The sequence below is a fragment of the Bos indicus x Bos taurus genome, chromosome 11 (genome assembly GCF_003369695.1).
Source record: "Bos indicus x Bos taurus breed Angus x Brahman F1 hybrid chromosome 11, Bos_hybrid_MaternalHap_v2.0, whole genome shotgun sequence".
NCBI lineage: Eukaryota > Metazoa > Chordata > Mammalia > Artiodactyla > Bovidae > Bos > Bos indicus x Bos taurus.
In genome coordinates, this window is record NC_040086.1 from 50,300,229 (window position 1) to 50,316,135 (window position 15,907).

General features: G+C 44.6%; 1 pseudogene; it reads right to left on the reverse strand.

Annotated features, from left to right (window-relative positions):
- Positions 1 to 255: 255 nt before the first annotated feature.
- LOC113901939 lies at positions 256 to 374 on the reverse strand (annotated as a pseudogene).
- Positions 375 to 15,907: the final 15,533 nt, after the last annotated feature.

Consider the following 15,907-nt stretch of genomic DNA (forward strand, 5'->3'; position numbering starts at 1 on the left):
AATCCCATGGACAGAGGAGCCTGGTGAGCTACAATTCATGGGGTCCTAAAGAGTCAGACACAACTCAGTTTGGGTGTGCCCGCACACCTGTAAACATACACACACACACACACACACACACATTTAGATTTATGTGTTTAGTTGCTAAGTCGTGTCTGACTCTCTGTGACACCATGGACTGTAGCCCGCCAGGCTCCTCTGTCTATGGGATTTCCCAGGCAAGAATACTGGAGTGGGTTTCCATTTCCTTCTTCAAGCCTATAGCACCAGGTATTCCCAGGTGGTCTCCCATCCAAGTATTAATCAGGCCCGACCCTTCTTAGCTTCTGAGATCAGATGCCATCTGGCATGTTCAGGGTGGTATGGCCATAGTTACATATATATATCGGGTTGAATAAAATGTACTATTAAAATTAGGTTCACTTGATTCCTTTTAGTTTTTTTTTTTTTTAATGCAGTGATTAAAAATGTAAAATTACATGTGTGTCTAGTATTGTATTTCTGTTGGGCAGTGCTCCATTCCAGGTTCTGAGTTTAGGGGAACTACAGAGTAAGGGTTCAGGAAAGTGCAGGGAAGGGCAGTAGGCGTTTTCCAGGTAAAGAGGAGAAAAGGCTGTGGTGTTAGTGACTTAGGAAAACAGGCAAATTGAAATTAAAGGAAATTAACAGAACCACTGTTTTTCTGTTACCAGCAATCGTATCACAGCAGAAGACCGGAAGCTTCGTGCTATGACCAGTCAGAGGACAAGAGTTATCTCCTGCTATAGTTGTGTGTTATATTATGGAGCCCTGGGTCCTGCTCACTTGGCTGTTTTACCGCAGGGCTTCCTGGAGAGTCACCCTTACTTTCCTACTCTTTCTTGTAATAGAGCCCTTGCTTCTACTTGCAGGCTGCAGTGTGAGAGAGTGAAGTAAAATTCATTTCCAGCTCCAGATGAAGGGCTAAGGATAGTCCAAGATTTGTATGTGGTGTTCTGTTGTCTCTGCTAAACAGTGAACTAAAATAAATTATAATCAAAGGGACACAGGCCAAAGTTGCTGTTTCCTGAGACTTTGGGGAGGGAGTGGAAGAAGCTGGGATTTCTGTCCATCTTTTTTTCCCTTAGATAGAAGCTGGTCCTTGAGATCCCAGGTTTATGGTGTGGGTGAGAGTTTTGAGGTGTGGAGCATTTATATTCCCTGGAGAAGGAAATGGCAACCCACTCCAGTATTCTTGCCTGGGTAGTTCCATGTACATTTAAATTACCTGGAAAACTTCTTTTCCAAATCCTAGCAATGAGGACTGTGGGATCCCAGAGTCAATCTCTCAGTGAAGCAGCAGCTGCCCTGTCTGTTGCCTGTGGGTCTATCGCCTGTTTTGGGAAACACAGTGCTCATGGGAGGTCCTAGAACTACAAAAGATGAAAGGATAAGCCAGGAGCTAGACATCTAGGTAACATTCCAATCGAGGTACTCTGGATTTATCTTTCAGCTTGGAGAGAGAACCTTTAGGTGAGAGGGATTCCCAGGTGGCCCAGTGGTAAGGAATCATCCGCTGTCCAATGCAAGAGATGCAGGAGATGCAGGTTTGATCCCTAAGTTGGGAAGATCCCCTGGAGGAGGAAATGGCAACCCACTCCAGTATTCTTGCCTGGGAAATCCCTTAGAAAGAGGAGCCTGGTGGGCTACGGTCCATGGAGTCACAGAGAATGAGTCACTACTGAGTACACACGCATAGCTGAGCAGTGTTTAGGTGATAATAAGTTAATAAGTTGAAATTTTACCTGAAGACTCAGTGCTGTCTCTGGACAAATGTGAAGTTTATTCAGTAAACATCTCTCAAATTATTTCTCTATGCCAGGCATGGAGGCATAAGAGGAAAGGAAGGAAAACACTCTAACCTTGTGAGATGGATATTTTTGTCCCTGTTTTATGAATGAGAAGCCTGAGGTTCAATGCCTGGCCCCAGATGGCCTGAAACCCAAGTCACTAACCAGGGGTTCATGGTTTTATCCTCTCCAAGGCCATGGAGCCTCTCTGACCTTCTCTGCTTGTTCTCTCCATTTCCACTCTGTTGAGGCCCCAAGGTAAGTACACCCCAGGTCCAAAAGGACAGGGATCCAGGGAAGCAACTAAGACAGACTCTAAGCTCCCTTTCTTCACAGTATATGTTTTGAGGGGTGAAGGATGGGGGTCAAATTTTGGATAAGCGGGCTTAGTTAAACCTGCCAAGTGTCCCTCTCACTCAGGACTCAGCTGCTTTTTTAAGTGAAGCGAGTGGAGACAGCTGACAACAGAATTCTTGTATTTTCTTCTTTCTTCTGTGACTTGGTATCTATGAGACTTTCATAAATATATTTAGGATACAAAGTAAGCTTTCCTCTGATTTATCATCTCACACCCCATTATCTCTACCCCCAGGCCAAACAGAGCACCTGGAAATCACACAGTTCTGCTGAGCTCTGGCTTCCAGGTGTCTGAATCCAAGGCTGAGAACTCAGATTTGAATGTTCAGGAACTCAACTGCCAAAATATCAGACATATAAGTGGAAAAAGTTTATCCCTTTTGGGCTGATAAATATTTGTCAGGTATGTAAGATATTTTTGTTGAAACCAATCTGGTAAGCCTCTCTCTCCTCTCTATTCCTTCAGACATGCCAGGGTTTAATGTCTGTCTAAAGACCTGTCCTGGACTAAATGCCTGTTGTTTAAGCCACTGCCTCTCCTGTTTTGTTCTAGAAGCCTGGGATGATTGAGGTAAGACTCCAGTGGCTTGTCAAAGGGAGGATTCAATCAGACACTGCGTCAGAGAGAAGCAGCAGATGAGCTGAACTTGAGAAATCTTCCAGCCTTTTGCTTGACAGATGTGGAAACTGATGCCACGAGAGGGGACCTGGCAGGGCGCCATCCATGGGGTAAGTGAGGCCAGGCTGGGAACTAGGATCCTGGACGGCTTGTCCAGTTCTCTCTCAGGGAAGAGAAACAAGGGCTGCCTTCCAAGAGGTGACATCAGATAGGAAGCAAAAAAACATGAAAATCCCATGGTTCCTTTCACCAGAGAAACCTCAGTGCTTTCTCAGAGCTGGGATGCTGAGATGTTTAGAAGTGCCCACACAGCCCTGGTGTTGACTTAGTATTCAGCTCACGTTCCACTGTGGACAGGTTTTGTTGCCTCTGAGGAGGCTCTGAGTTTCTCTGTACCTCCCTCTCCTTGTCAGTGGAGGAGGGCCTGTTGGAGTTGCTGGATTAATCAGGGAAGGTGTGGAGAGATGTCAAGACACCCTCCGGAGAATCCAGATCAATACCATGCATGAAAACAAAGCCGGCTTTGAAGCCCTGAGTTCACAAAAGAAAGTTTCTTTGCTTCTAAGACAAATTAGAACAATACAAAGATGGTTAAAACTAGTTCAGGAGGTTTTTCTTTTTTTCCCTCAGAAAGTTTTGGCATTGAGGAGAGATTTTCCCATTCTACACCTGGGCATGTTTGTATCTGTATGCTATGCTAAATCACTTCAGTCGTGTCCGACTCTGTGCGACCCCATGGACGGCAGCCCACCAGGCTCCCCCATCCCTGGGATTCTCCAGGCAAGAACACTGGAGTGGGTTGACATTTCCTTCTCCAATGCATGAAAGTGAAAAGTGAAAGTGAAGTCGCTCAGTCGTGTCTGACTCTTAGCGACCCCATGGACTGCAGCCTACCAGGCTCCTCCATCCATGGGATTTTCCAGGCAAGAATACTGGAGTGGGGTGCTATTGCCTTCTCCGTTGTATCTGTATAAGGAGGAAAAAATGTGAAGTCAATGAGTGTGCTTTTTGTTGGTTAATTGTTAATCTATAAACTTCCTCTTACCCTCTGTCCTGGCACCCAGGACTCATGCTTCTGACTGCTTACTGCTGCCGAAATGAGCGCACTCTTCTTGACCATGGGCTCTTATTCCGGAACTTTCCTCCTTTCACCCAAAATTGTATGTGCCATGTCCACCTATCCTCACCCCTACTCTTTGAAGCCTTGGTCACAAGGCTGGGGAGGGTGGTGCTGTGGGTAAAGAACCTGCTTGCCAGTGCAGGAGACGTGGCTTCAATCCCTGGGTCAGGAAGATCAGCTGAAGGAGGAAATGGCAACCCCCTCCAGTATTCTCGCCTGGAGAATCCCATGGACAGTGAAGCTTGGTGTCCATGGGGTGGGGGTTGCAAGAGTTGGACATGACTTAGTGACTAAACCAACCACCACCACCAAGTCTTAAAGACTAGTCGTCAACAGTTCGACTAGTGGCAGCCACTGGAGAAGAATCAATGCTTTGCCTTTTACTCCTTTCAGGGCCTGCATGAGTGCTGGACCCAACTGTCTAGGGAGCAGACGCTGAGGGGACCTGTCAATTGCCCAAAATTGGTACCTAGAGGCCAAAAAATGAGGATGAAGGGGTACCAAATAACCCACATTCTAAAGAGAGAAGCCCAAAGTGCACCCCACTCCTAGCCTCGCCTTCCTGAGAGGTGGCAGCTGTCTGGGTGACATTCTTCATTCTCCACTCGGTGGGAAGTTCATTGCTCTGGGAGGAGAGAACGCAAGGAGGGAGAGCTAGCAGTGTTGAGAGCCTCAGGGCATGAGGGCCCCTAGGAGAGTGCTTCCTTGCCCTCCCTGTTGGGGAAAGGAGACAGTGTATCTCTCCTCTCTCCAGTGGAGGTGAAGTGGGGAGCTGGGTGAAGGCAAGTCTCCAAGTACATCACCTGTGAAGATTTTGGGTGACCTGCAAGAAGAGACAGACAGCTTTTCATTTTCTGGAAGGACGCTCCTTACTGATCTGGTCTGGCCATGTTTTGGGGGGTTGAGCATGGTTATGGAAACAGCCTGCATTCATGTTTCTCTTTGGGCAACGATGTGAGTTTCCTGTGGGTAAAGGAAACTGAACAGAAGTAATCCACAAGACCCCAAGCCAAGGCTGCCAGAGATCCTGGCAGAAACTCTCCTTGGGTCCACTTCTGCTGTTGGTCCCTGGGAGGCAGGGGTGGAGGTAGATGGATGGTGGGGAGCTGTTGAAGCCCACCCTCCCACAAGGCACTATGCCCAGGGCGTCTTGAGAGCACTCTCCAAAGAGCCCTGCTGGGTCCCTAAGGAAGAGCCAGCACTTGACTTCCTGCCAAGGGGTCAGTTTGTGCTTTCTAAGAAAGCTGCTAATGGAGAGAGGGCTCTGAGAATGGCAGTTGAGTAGAGGGACATTGCGCTCTGATCTTTACCTCCTCCCATGCCCTGCAGAGTGAGGGGGAAGGAGGCACCCAAGCTAGACAAGGTCTTCCTCTGTTTCCTCTGCTCCAGGAGTCAGGGGCCTTAACTTAGTGAAAAGATGGGATAGGAGAATATGAGAAGAGTTTAAAACTGGCCCAGGTAAGTTTTAATAACCAGAAGTGTCCTCAAAGTTATGAGTTATGTTCAAACTCTCATTAAGAGCTCTGCTTTCCAGCAGGGAAGGATAAAGTAGTTAAGAAATAAAGCAATTTGCATTTTCTGCCCCATTGAGAATTCAAAAAACTAAGATCATGGCATCCAGTCCCATCACTTCATGGCAAATAGACGAGGAAAAAGTGTGAACAGTGACAGATTTTATTTTCTTGGGCTCCAAAATCACTGCCATGAAATTAAAAGACACTTGCTTTTTGTAAGGAAAGCTATGGCAAACCTAGACAGTGTATTAAAAAGCAGAGACAGTACTTTGTCGACGAAGGTCCGTCTAGTCAAAGTTATGGTTTTTCCAGTAGTCATATGTGGATGTGAGAGTTGGACCATGAAGAAAGCTGAGCGCTGAAAAAACTTTGGAACTGTGGTGTTGGAGAAGACTCTTGAGAGTCCCTTGGACTGCAAGGAGATCAAACCAGTCAATCCTAAAGGAAATCAACTCTGAATATTCATTGAAAGGACTGATGCTGAATCTTAAACATTAGTGAAATTTGCTCAGTCGGGTCCAACTCTTTGCGACCCTATGGACTATACAGACCATGGAGTTCTCCAGGCCAGAATACTGGAGTGGGTAGCCTTTCCCTTCTCCGGGGGATCTTCTCATCCCAGGGATTGAACCCAGGTATCCCATATTGCAGGCAGATTCTTTACCAGCTGAGCCACAAGGGAAGCCAAAGTATACTGGAGTGGGTGGCCTATCCCTTCTCCAGCGGATCTTCCCAACCCAGGAATCGATCTGGGGTCTCCTGCATTGCAGGTGGATTCTTTACCAACTGAGCTATTAGGGAAGCTAAAGCTCTAATACTTTGGTCACTTGGTGCAAAGAGCTGACTCATTGGAAAAGACCCTGGTGCTGGGAAAGATTGAGGGCAGGAGGAGAAGGGGGTGGTAGGGGATGAGATAGTTGGATGGCATCACCGACTCAATGGACATAAGTTTGAGCAAATTCCAGGAGATTGTGGAAGACATGGAAGCCTGGAGTGCTGCAGTCCATGGGGTGGCAAAGAGTTGGAGATGACTTAGTGACTGAACAACCACAATTCCTGTTGAGCTGTGACACCTTAGTGAACTGCTTGTAATGAGAATGAAAGACAAGATGGCAAGAGCACCTTGGGGATTCATTTCACTGCCGACATGCCTGTGTCCTGTGTCTTTTCCTACTGAAGCATTGGGCTTATCCCAGAAACTTAGTATGATGAGCAGTCCATCAGAAATGGGTTCCAGCATGGGACATCCGGGGTCCCCATAATAATCTTGTTCCCGACATGTCTTTGGCAGCAGCAAGAGGAATCTGAAGAGACAAACTCTGAGGTCCCAGGAATCCTCAGAAATGACCACAGGGGGAGGTACTGCTCTGAAGGCTGCTGGCCAGGACAGGTGTGAGGTCAGTGGAAGCCTCCAGATTCCTGCCTGGGGATCAGCAGGTAGCCTTCCGAGTTGCCTGGTCCTGATCTGAGCACCTGTGTTGTTTTGCAGTCTTCCAGAAGCATGGCACTTTCGATTGATCTGGCTGAGAAGACTCCCTCAGGATCCACCTAACCACCTGCAGCCTGAGTGGGCACCACCTCTGGCTCCTTTGCAAAGAAAAACCTCTGTTTTGGGATTGCAGCCCCAGGGACCTGCTGAACAGATTAACCTGCAAGTTGTTAGGCGAGTTCAGGCCACAAGGTGGCAGCAGAGGACTAGCTTGGTCATATGCACTTGCTCGCTGACTTGGGAGGCCTGGTTGGGGCAGGTGCTTTCCTTCACACCAGGCGGTTGGAAAGGGAGGGGAGTGAGCCAGCATTTTAGAGGGTTGGGGGATCAGTACCAACAGATGCAGAAAGATTCCAGGAGGGTGTTAAGATGAAACTTAAAAGAATACAAAATCATGTATTGAGTATTTACTGTGAGCTGGGTAATCTGCTTAACACAACATAAACTATATGTTCCATTTCTTGGAATAACCTTATTATCCCTTTTTGATGTATGAGGAAACAGAGGCTCAGATTAATTAAATTACTCACCCAGGCTCACATAGTTATAGGTGATGGAGCCAGGAATGAAAATCAGGTCTGCCTGCCTTGAAAGCCTGAGTTCTGAACCTGTGTTCCACAGAGCAAGTGTCAGTGTAGACCTGTGGTTCTCAAAGTGTGGTCCTGGGACTCTGGTGTTGGGGTGACTTGATAGGAATGCAAATTCTCAGGCCCTGCCCAAGGTCTGCTGAATCAGAGACTCTGGGGTCGGAGCTGAGCAATCTCTGGTTTAAAAACCCTCGGAGGGAGTCTTTTTTCTTTTCTTTTTTTTTTTTAACAAAAGAAAAACAAACAGAAATGTATTATCATGTATACTTCCCTGGTGGCTCAGTGGTAAAGAACCCACCTGCCAATGCAGGAGATGTGGGTTCTATCCTTGGTCCAGGAAGATCCCAGAGAAGGAAATGGCAAGCTACTCCAGTACTCTTGTTAGGGAAATTTCATGGACAGAAGAATCTAGTGGGCTACAGTCCATGGGGTCGCAAAAGAGCCAAACACAACTTCGCAACTAAGCACACACGTATTTCATATACACTTTGATGCTGGCTCAAGTTTGGAAAGCAGTGCTATAGACAAGGGCTTCTCAGGTGGTGCTAGTGGTGAAGAACCCACCTGCCAATACAGGAGACTATAAGAAGCAGTTTCAATCCCTGGGCTGGGAAGATCCACTGGAGGAGGGCATGGCAACCCACTCCAGTATTCTTGCCTGGAGGATCCCATGGACAGAGGAGCCTGGCAGGCTACAGTCCACAGGGTTGAAAGAGTTGGACATGCCTGAAGCAACTTAGCATGCATGCACGTAAGGTATAGGCAATGGTCCAGGCTGCTTAAAATCTGGACAGCAACTTTGCCTTGGACATCACCTCTCCCTGCGCAGTCACTGCTCTGACCCCAGCTGGAATAGTCAATCCTGACTTTAGGTCAGCTGATCCCAAAGGGAAAGTTTTTTAGGGTTTGCCCCAATTCTGCCCCTGACTTGCCAATATCTTTCTCTCCCCTTTAGGTGTGGGGGGAAAAGTCTTCATGGAGCTTGGGACTTTTTTCTTCATGAGCATGACAAGCAGGCTACCTCTATCAAAGGCAGCCGGGTGAGACCAGACTAGAATTTAGAATCTCCTTATAAATAAAGTCTCAGCTTTAAGCATTAATGAAAGACTTGGGAGCTTTATGGCGCCATTCATTTCTGATCTTGCCAATTCAGTAGTCAGAGAGCATCTTCCATCTTCACCCCGCCACTAATTATGGAACTCTGCCCTGATGTGTGGGTAATTCAGGTTCTTAACAGAATCATTATTCATCTAAAAATATTACATAATATGTAAGACTGGAGGAAAAGACTCCAAATTGTTCTTATTTGTATTTCTACCTAAACATTTCTGGGTGAGTTCAACTTGTTTCTTGGTGCCTTTAATTTTTTTTTAACTTTGAAGTGCGTATAACTATTTATTTAGTAAGAGAAGAAAATAACAAATGCTGTCTTATAAACAAGTCTTTTAATCTGGGAGATGAACCCAGTGGAATGAAAGTTATGAGTCTGAAAATTCCTCATGGGGTTGATTTGACTACGAAAGAACCATTTGAAGTTTGTAAATAGTCATTTAAAGAAAAAAAAATCTCATTAATTTTCACTTTCTTCATTTAAATGTGATCATATCCATAGAAGATAGGTATCTTTCTTGTTGAGGCTACAAAAGAATGTTAAAGAATGAGACAGTGTTTAGGAGAACAGATTGTCTCCATGGAGCTTGAACTACCTTTACATTCTCATTTACATGCCAGCTGTTGATATGCTTATTATACATTTTTCTTATATATCCACTTGTTAGATGATAGGTGGTTGCCCTCTGCCTTAACACCTATCTCTAGCCTTGAAATCAGATTGTGTGCATATGAGTATACCAATTAAGCTCAAATTGTTTGTGAATGTTCATCCAGATCCTCTCTCCAGGCTGAATTCCAGACATCTGATAGATTGGATGTCTGTTCTTATAGGATTGAAGCAGCAGGATGTATGGAAATGACCACCTCTCAGAATATGGGCTTCTGTTGTGTCCGACTTCTCTGTGCTTACTTGTGTCCGACTCTGTGATCCTTTGAGCGGTAGTCCACCAGGCTCCGCTGTCCATGGAATTTTCCAGGCAAGAATACTGGAGTGGGTTGCCATTTCCTACTCCAGGGGATCTCCCAGGGTTTGAACCTGCATCTCTTGCATTGGCAGGAGGACTCTTTACCACTGTGCCACCTGGGAAGCTTCTGGACATTTCAAAATTGTTTTAAAGGCCAAACAGCCTTAGTGAAGTATAGATAACTCAGATTCCTTGTTATCAAAGGACACTCCCTCTGATGTCCAGAAACCAAGGCCTGTCCCTCCTCATAGGCAGGCTGCTTTCCAGACTCCATCAGATTTTTGGTAAGCCTTGGAAGATAGAGGCCACAGCAGTAGCAGCTGCCACACTTGCCAGCTGACCCACATGAAGTGAGCCTCTGAGTGCCAGTTGTAGCGCCTGGAGCATGGAAGAGACTCAATAGACAGTGCAAGAGATGGTGAATGAGTGCATAAATTGGTGAGTGAAAGGAGAAAGCCAGGAAAGAATGAGGGAAAAATGGAGGTAAGAGCAGAGAGACAGAAGGAAGGGAGGATACAATTCAGACTCATGAGGAGGGTGGTTCTTACTACCAGCTCTCATTGGAGGCTCTTCCAAGTACAAATAAATGGCTTAATCCACTCTAAACCACTTTGTCTTTCAAGATTCTTAGGGCCATAGAGTTTGCTTCTTAGCAAGCTAAGATTGAGAAACTGTAATGTGGAGTTTCTGCTCAGCGAGAGCAATATGATGTTTTTAAAAAATGTCTTAATAGAGCTATGAAAATGTCAGCACAGTCACAAATGCTTCCTCTCATTCACTCACATGGGAGATACAGTTTATAAAGTATGTATACTCTGTTTTCATTTTACCCTTTTGAGAAATTTCTTAAGGTAGACAGAATGGATATTGCTAACTTTGTAAACTAGTAAATAGAAGGACATGAAAATCAAAATACTTATCACAAGATTCCATGGCTATTAAATGGAGGTCGTTGGAAATAAAATAAAAAACCTCTAAAGTCATTTCTGGGACTCTGTGTTAAAGTTTAAAATTAGAGCAAGATTTATAAATCAGTCATTACTATTCTTTCATAGACTCCATAAGTGATAACAAGTTGGTCAGGTACTCAAAGTCCATGGTTCCATAACATCTACTTTAGAAACTGGCTCTGCCCTCACTTGTTCAGCAAGTTGATTACATTTGGAGAGTGTTGTGGTGAGGGAAATTGTCTGCATCCTTGAAAGCAGCTTTAGGCAAGTGGGGAATAAACCATTTCTTAAGATAATGATTTGTAGAATCTCACTCTGTGCTCTGTGCTGTGCTTAGTCGCTGAGTCGTGTCCAACTCTTTGCGACTCCATAGACTGTAGCCCGCCAGGCTTCTCTGTCCATGAGGATTCTCCAGGCAAGAATACTGGTGTGGGTTGCCATTTCCTCCTCCAGGGCTCTTCCCAACCCAGGATCGAACCCAGGTCGCCCCCACTGCAGGCAGATTCTATACTGTCTGAACAACCAGGGAAGCTAGTGATATTGCAAAGCATTATATTAGTGGTATTGCCTGAGAATTAATGGTGAATTAGGAGCTGATGACCTATGGTATTATTCAATCACCATGTCTGACTCTGCCCACAAAACAACTCTTTATGACACCATGGACTGCAGTACACCAGGCTTCCCTGTCCTTCACTATCTCCCGGAGTTTACTCAAGCTCATATCTATTGAGTTGGTGATGCCATCCAACTATCTCATCCTGTCATTCCCTTCTCCTCCTGCCCTCAATCTTTCTCAGCATCGGAGTCTTTTCCAATGAGTCATCTCTTCACATCAGGTGGCCAAAGTATTGAAGATTCAACTTGAGCATCAGTCCTTCCAATAAATAGTTAGGGTTGGTTTCCTTTAGGATTGACTGGTTTGGTCTCTTTTTTTTTGTCCAAGGGACTTTCAAGAGTCTTCTCTAGCACCACAGTTCATTGTATAGCCTTGGGCTATTAACTGCTGTCTTCATTACTTTCATGGGAAGGTCTTGAGCTCTTGTCTTTCTGAATGGTATTAGGAAATTGTTTAAGAGAAATAAATGCTCTATTTTGCAGGTGGAGGTCAGAATAATTTCAACAAAACTAGATATTGTGTACCAACCTCTTCCTTGAAGAGCTCCTGGGTTGTGAATGTGTGTCTACTTACAAGATCATGTTCAAAGTTAGTCTCCAGTCCTTGGGAAACTTGGTGACAAAGAGGTGACCTCTTCAAACTTTGTCAAAAGAAGTACTTACAAAGGAAAAATTGAGTTAGGTATTTAATTTTGTGTTTTGATGAAGAAAAATAAATCTGAACAAACTGATTGACTTCTGAGTTACATCGGGAAGGTGCTAGAGTTGGGACCACAGCATCTAGGTTGGACTGAATTAAAGTCCTGGTCACCTGCAGCTTTGGGGCTTATTCTCTTGCTCTGGACAACCTCTGTCCCAGCGAAGCAAGTGGGACTTGATGTCCCTCACCCAGGCTCTTAGAATGACCCTATAATGGATATTGTTGATTTGGGGATGCTTAGCTTCCTCTTTCTAAGAGCACCTTGGATTCCTTCTGGGGAATTATCTCTCTGTCTTGTGGAGCAAAAGTGTAGATACCAAGCCTCCCACCCCAGACCTCTCTGAGTTACCTGGGGATTCTCTTTCAAGCCCTGGCACAGTCAGGCAGTAGCATACAACATTAACTCAGTCAACTGGAATTTCTCTTCCAAAGCCTGGAAATTGACAAAAAGGGAGGAATGGCTAGAATCCTTGTGTAGACATGAGCAGTAGGAGGCAGAGAGTTGAGTAGGTCTTATCTTCACAGTTTCTGCAGCTGTCCCTTTTCTGGGGGTTACAAGCTTGGTTCTCTAGTCCCCTCAACCCTGTGAGATTCTCCAAATCCTTTTATAAATTCTCCTTCTGCTTCTGTTGGTCAGAGTTGCATTCTGTCGTTTGTAATCACAATGCCTTAAATGAAAAGTCCCCCTTCACTGGTCCCCTTGCCCTAGAAACCCTGCACATTTTCCAAATTGCAAGTATGAGTATAACAAACCCAAATCTGAGTATCTGTAATGTTTCCCTGTAGCCTACAGAGAAAACTCAGGCTCTTTGTCATGGCAGAGAAGTCTCCTGCCTACCTTACCAGTACATGAATATGACCTCCTATTCAAGCATTTTCTCTCTTCCAAACCTTTACCCTCTTACATAATTCACCTAGCAGGCCCCTTATCTGTCTGAACTTAAGACAAGAGTCACCTCCTTTATGCACTCTTTCTTGGTCTTCTCTTTCGTAGGAGGATATAGCACATAGGATTGACTACTTTGTATGCAAATCTGCTTTGATCCACTTATTTGTATCTCTATGACCTGGTTGTTGTTGTTCAGTCATTTAGTCGTGTCTGACTATTTGGAACCCCATGGACTGCAGCATGCTAGGCTTCCCTGTTCTTCACTATCACCAGGAGTTTGCTCAAATTCATGTCCTTTGAGCCAGTGATGCCATCCAACCATTTCATCCTCTGTTGCCCCCTTTTCCTCATCCCTCAGTCTTTCCCAGCATCAGGATCTTTTCCGATGAGTCAGCTCTTTGCATCAGGTGGCCATAGTATTGAACTTCAGCTTCAGCATCTGTCCTTCAAATGAATATTCGGAGTTGATTTCCTTTAGGATTGATTAGTTTGATATCCTTGCTGAATGTTATGTCATTTTCATCTTTGTATTCCTGGGACTTGGGCACAGAGTTAATTTTCATTTGTGTTTGCAGAATGGATGGATGGATGACCAATCTCCTAATCCTTAAGACACACTCACACACATGGGTCTGGCACCTGTTCTTTTAAATGCTTGGCATAGAGCTTTCACCTGCCTTATAATCAGGGAAATGATCCTGATAGTCAGCCCAAAGGGAATGGAAGAACAGGTCTGTAAAGATGGCTACAGCTGTACCTTCCATCCTGTGCACATACACCTTTGCTCTGGAACTTTACTGCATTCTCATCAAGAAGTGGGTTTAATTCTCCTCCTGTTGAATCAGAACCTGTGATTTACGTTGACCAAGTGGATGTGTTTCAACTGACATTGTGAGGCTTATAAATCTAAGCCTCAAAGAACCTTATTGTTTCTGGTTCTGCCCCTTTGGATTGCTTTTGCCAGACCACCATGGAAAGCAGCTCTTCTCTGGACTGTGAGAACCCACACCCTGTGGCCAATAGCCAATTGCAGTTGCCAGATGTGTGAACAAGGCCATCTTCTAGCATCCTTTCCTGGTCTAGCTGCAGATGATTGCAGCCTTGAGAGTGACCTTAGGAGAGACCAGCAGAAGTGCTGCCCAGGTGACCTCAGCCCACATGGTTGACCCCCAGCTTTGTGAGTGTATCCATGGTAGGTACTTGAGCTGCTAAGGTGTCTAAGCTTTAGGTGGTTTGTGATCCAGCAACCTAGAACTGATATAGAGATATTGGGAAACTTCTCTTAACAAAGAACATGGGTACCTGTTCCTCTAATCACTTTCTATTCTTTAGTAATTATGACTCTTTGCCTCTGGGGTCTATTTATGGTGCTGGTGGTCACCATTAATCCTAGACTCTTTGTTGCCTGCATTAGTCGACCCAGACTGCCATAACAAAGTACTACAGACCAAGTGGCTTAAACAGCAGAATTTTATTTTCTCACAATTCTGGAGGTTTGAAGTCCAAGATCAAGGTGTCAGCAGGGTTGCTTTCTTCTGAGACCTCTCTTTTTGTCATAGATGGCCTACTTCTCCATGTGTCATCACATGGTCCTTTCTCTGTGTATGTAAGTGTCCTGTTCTCTTCTTCAAAGGACACATTTCAGATTGGATTAGGTCCCACCCACATGACCTCATTGTTGTCGTTCAGACTCCTTGCGACCCCATGCACTGCAGCATGCCAGGCTACCCTGTCTTTCACTATCTCCCGGACTTTGCTCAGATTCATGTCCATGAGTCAGTGATGCTGTCTAACCATCTCATCCACTTATCCTTTTCCTGTTAATTTACCTTAATTACCTCTTTCCAGACTCTGTCTTCAAATATGGCTATACTCTGAAGTACTAAGTACTAAGAGTTAGAATTCCAACATATGAATTTTGTGAGGGGCTCAATGAGGACCAGTGAGGACCTTCTATATAACACTGGGTTGCTTGAGTGTCTTCTGAAGGCATACTGCAAGAGGCCGGAAAGGGTGGTCTGAGGCAGAAGGCCATCACAATCTGGTGCCCTCTCTGCTGAAGCTATGGTGTTCCTGCAGCAGGAAACAGCTTCTTGTGTAAGAGGTAAAGTGGGAATGTAAGTTTTGCCAAGCTCTCAAGAAGCAAAACAAACTCACATGGTTTGGAGAGAAGGGATTTGCTCAGTTTCTAAGAATGAGACCTGGTCCCTTAGCAACCAGCTCCCAAATGGAGATGGGAAAGCCAAGGATAGAGTGGAGGCAGGATGGATGGTGCGCATGTGTGTCTGTGAGTGTTTACCTTGGCTAATCAATAGACTCAGCAAGGGAAGGATTTAGTTAGTAGAATTACTAGATTTCTGAAGGGTCATCAGTTAATAATTATCAAATGTTGGCTACATGTGAAGCCCCATGTTAAGAGTTGTACAGAAAAATTTCAATCTTAACTCCTGCTACTTAGATAATTTATGAAATGACTGAGTTGACTTTTCTGCTTAATTGAGTCTGAGTTAGATTGTAAGACTGAACCTGATGACTTGGCTTCTCTAACCTTGGGGCACTAATGTTTATTTCTAGGACTTAATGGCGTGCGCTGGAGCTAGCCATGGAAAGACGGTTGGGCTGCATGTCAACAAATCCAATTCATTCTTTCAAGTGTTTATACAACAAACATTTGTTGAAGATTTTCTTATGTGTGCCAGACTTGTGCAATGTAGTCTGGGATCTGCCTACCCCAGAGCCAAGGCTACAGTGCCAGAGAATATTGAGCCTGGAGAGTTGTTTAAAGACACAACCTGGAACGTACTTATTGGAGTGAATTCTTAAAAATGGCAGCAAGTGTTTCAGTTACTTCCATTCTTTTAAAAGTGGAATTCACTGGGGAGGGATAAATTGGGAGATTGGGATTAACATATATACTATATTTATACTCCTATAAATAAAATAACTAGTGAGGACCTTCTATATAACACTAGGAATTGTATTTGATATTTTGTACTAACCTATAAAGAGGAAGAACCTGAAAAAGAATATATATATATATATGTATAATATATCACTGAATCACTTTGCTATACACTTGAAACTAGCAAAATATTGTAAACAAACTATACTTCAATTAAAAGAAAAAAGTGGAGTTCAGCAGAAATATTCTCATTAGTTAATACCAGTTAGTTAGGTT